Here is a 4,104-nt window from a genome sequence, read left to right as displayed (position 1 = left end):
GGTTTTGTTGATTAACTTGAATTATTGATTGTAATGGAAATTTAGGGTTTTCATGGCCTTTTTAAACTATGCATATGTACAAGTACATATAACGCTACGCATCCAAGTCCACGGACGAAATTTTTCCAGATTTTTGGTGCAGTACACACTGGCCGAACCAAAAAAAAAGGTATTTAATATTAACGAGTAAGGCTTAATATTTCCGGAAAGACACCCAGTTTTTTTATAAAAAAAAACACTAAAAATAAGATAATAACCAATGCCTATTTATTGCTTCAGGGGTTTCAATGATTTCCTTAATTTTATATTTTCGTGAAATTAGAATTTTAGAACAAAAAAAAGTGAAATATTTCCAGAAGTTCACTTTTAGGTGGAAAAGGATTTTTTATTTAATTCGCTTGTTTCTCCAAAAGTGTTCAAATGGCATATATGGGAAGTTGTTGCTGAAGAAAGATTAAACAAAAAACCTGCCTCCCAAGAAAAACGTCACGTTAATGTCTTGAAGAAGGCGCAAAAAATCTCCAACATTGGCTTATCTGATAAATGAGTTTAAAAGTGATATGCAAATGTTACATTCTGGAAAATATTTTACAAAAATGCAAAAATAAGAACAAAAATTAATTTTTGAAAAGCATGAAAGCAGTTTCGTATTCGCGTCAGTAAACGATTTTAGAGGATAAGATTATCAATCTTAAAAAAAACTATATAAAAAACCTGCCATGAACACTTTGTTTGAAAATTACCCATATTCATATGTCTGTCTAGTCTTTTAAATTTTGGTACTTTTTCGGCTGATTTAGTATATTCTTTTTGTCCATTTGGTACAAAAATTAAAAACTCATTTATCATCCCTGGCATAGAATTCAAGCGAAGGGTTGAAGTCAAATCGAAGTAATTTTGTTTTTGTTTTCTTCGCTATTCTCGTCGCTTTGCCGGCCGCTCACATGTATGTATGTTTGTACGTGTATTAAGCAGTGTTGCCGGAGAAAAATTTCGTTTGGAGCTAAAACGGTCGAAATAAAGAGCTAAAAAGAGCTTGATAATACTAATAGTAGCTAAAATGAAGAGCTACATATTTTTGTCAAGGTTGAGCATTTATTGACGTAAGGTTTTTCTTACATATTCGTCAATTTTAATAAAAACAACGCATTTTATAAATTTAAGTGCTGAAAAAAATCTCTTAAAACCAAAATAAGATGCATATATTTCGAGTTCGTTGCTATGGCACTTATAACAGTGAACTAAAAATACTTTACAAACTGTTGAAGTCTGTAATTTCAGATATTTGAATTGAATAATTTTTTCGCAAAATTTTAGTGGAAAGTTTTACTTCTAGCTCTCCTTAAAGGTAAAATTAGTAAGATAAAACAAAATCCGCGCTATCAGAAAAAGGATCCAAGGTACCTAGATCCAAGAGTTTATGGTNAAAAAACACTAAAAATAAGATAATAACCAATGCCTATTTATTGCTTCAGGGGTTTCAATGATTTCCTTAATTTTATATTTTCGTGAAATTAGAATTTTAGAACAAAAAAAAGTGAAATATTTCCAGAAGTTCACTTTTAGGTGGAAAAGGATTTTTTATTTAATTGTCTTGTTTCTCCAAAAGTGTTCAAATGGCATATATGGGAAGTTGTTGCTGACGAAAGATTAAACAAAAAAACCTGCCTCCCAAGAAAAACGTCACGTTAATGTCTTGAAGAAGGCGCAAAAAATCTCCAACATTGACTTATCTGATAAATGAGTTTAAAAGTGATATGCAAATGTTACATTCTGGAAAATATTTTACAAAAATGCAAAAATAAGAACTAAAATTAATTTTTGAAAAGCATGAAAGCAGTTTCGTATTCGCGTCAGTAAACGATTTTAGAGGATAAGATTATCAATCTTAAAAAAAACTATATAAAAAACCTGCCATGAACACTTTGTTTGAAAATTACCCATATTCATATGTCTGTCTAGTCTTTTAAATTTTGGTACTTTTTCGGCTGATTTAGTATATTCTTTTTGTCCATTTGGTACAAAAATTAAAAACTCATTTATCATCCCTGGCATAGAATTCAAGCGAAGGGTTGAAGTCAAATCGAAGTAATTTTGTTTTTGTTTTCTTCGCTATTCTCGTCGCTTTGCCGGCCGCTCACATGTATGTATGTTTGTACGTGTATTAAGCAGTGTTGCCGGAGAAAAATTTCGTTTGGAGCTAAAACGGTCGAAATAAAGAGCTAAAAAGAGCTTGATAATACTAATAGTAGCTAAAATGAAGAGCTACATATTTTTGTCAAGGTTGAGCATTTATTGACGTAAGGTTTTTCTTACATATTCGTCAATTTTAATAAAAACAACGCATTTTATAAATTTAAGTGCTGAAAAAAATCTCTTAAAACCAAAATAAGATGCATATATTTCGAGTTCGTTGCTATGGCACTTATAACAGTGAACTAAAAATACTTTACAAACTGTTGAAGTCTGTAATTTCAGATATTTGAATTGAATAATTTTTTCGCAAAATTTTAGTGGAAAGTTTTACTTCTAGCTCTCCTTAAAGGTAAAATTAGTAAGATAAAACAAAATCCGCGCTATCAGAAAAAGGATCCAAGGTACCTAGATCCAAGAGTTTATGGTGGATACATTGCATCTCGAAATTTTCCATTTTATCAACGCCTAAGCTTTGGCTTATACATATATACCAAATGCAACTAAAACTTTCTGAAGCTAAAAAAGTGCTACATAAATTTGAAAAGAGCTAAAACAGAGCTAGGAGCTAAGACCCGATTTTCGGAGCTAAATAGAAAAATAAAAAGCTAAATCTAGCTCCAAAAGCATCAAAATGGCAACACTGGTATTAGCTACAATGCAAAAACGCGACTACTCCAAGTAAAAGCCTGATTATGGCAACTTAAGAACTTGGAGAACTTAGAGAATCAAAATGAAACAGATTTCGACGTGGCATTAAGTTACGTTTAGTTTCGGCTGTTCAATTATAAGCAACATCCATTTAACAAAATTTTTAAGTGAGAGCCGTAAGTTACGTGAAGTTGCCACAATCAGACCATAAAGACCATATACTCAAGTTCTGCATTACATCAGAGTAGCACAAAGCTTATTCAAGGGATTAATCCAAGGAGTATCCACCTCTCGGCAATACAGGCTAATAATCCTCGTGTAGGGATTACGATCGTTAAAACTCGAGCAATGATCGGGTAACAATAAGCTGGTGTAGCCAATAAGCTAATAAAAGCTTGTGTGGCTGTGCCCGTTCATGGCTGGAATTTTCTTATTCTCTCAAAACTGGAGAAAAAATTAAAAGAAAATCAGCGGCATCAATACAAAAGCACAATCTTTCTCCTCTGGTGGTACCAATAGATCGCAGAACACCCTCTACAGCATTATTACCAGGAATGGTAAAGCGTTTCCATTTTCCTCTGATCTCTGCGTGTGCGATAACGATTCATAAGTACCAAAGAAGTAATTTAGTGAGATCGTATACGCTCAACAGCTCCTCTCTCTCTTCTTCTTCTTTATTGGCGCTGTAACCGCCTAAGCGATTTTGGCCGAGTCCAAAACAGCACGCCAGTCATTTCTCTTCTGTGCTAACTGACGCCAATTGGAAATGTCAAGTGAAGCCAAGTCCTTCTCCACCTGGTCTTTCCAACGCATCGCGGCCTGCGTTGAATATTTTCAGAGCAGGAGGGTTTCTGTCCTTTCGAACGAAATGGCCAAGGCAGCGGAGCCGCTGAACTTTAATTCGCTGCAATATGTCTATATCGTTGTAAAGCTCGTACAGCTTATCGTTAAATGNCTCTTCCGTCGGGGCATGGGCGCAGATGAGCGAGATGTTGAAGAATCCAGATTTGATGCGGATTGTGGTTAAACGTTCGTCTNGTCTGCGATATTCGCCATCAGCAACGCGTAAAGGTCCGTAAATCTTTCGCAGAATCTTTCTCTCATCAGATGCTTTAATTGTCCATGCCTCCGCGCCATACACCAGCACAGGTATGATGAGTGACTTACAGAGTGTGATGTTTGTACGACGAGAGATTACTTTACTTCTCAATTGCCTACTCAGCCCAAAGTAGCACTTGTTGGCAAGAGTGATTCTCCGTT

The 4,104-nt window shown here is 34.6% G+C and overlaps 1 long non-coding RNA gene across 1 annotated transcript in view; it reads left to right on the top strand.

Annotated features, from left to right (window-relative positions):
- The window catches only part of LOC108358761 (uncharacterized), a 23,965-nt gene extending 22,570 nt beyond the window's left edge, over nucleotides 1-1,395 (top strand). The window contains exon 3 of the long non-coding RNA XR_001846829.1: nucleotides 1,318-1,395. This is a non-coding gene — a long non-coding RNA (uncharacterized LOC108358761). The remainder of the gene's footprint in view (nucleotides 1-1,317) is intronic.
- Nucleotides 1,396-4,104: the final 2,709 nt, after the last annotated feature.

The sequence above is a fragment of the Rhagoletis zephyria genome, unplaced genomic scaffold (genome assembly GCF_001687245.7).
Source record: "Rhagoletis zephyria isolate East Lansing unplaced genomic scaffold, Rhagoletis_zephyria_1.1 Rzeph_scaffold_00294, whole genome shotgun sequence".
Lineage (NCBI taxonomy): Eukaryota > Metazoa > Arthropoda > Insecta > Diptera > Tephritidae > Rhagoletis > Rhagoletis zephyria.
The sequence above is the reverse complement of the archived record's forward strand: the minus strand, read 5'-3'. Positions and strand labels throughout refer to the sequence as shown.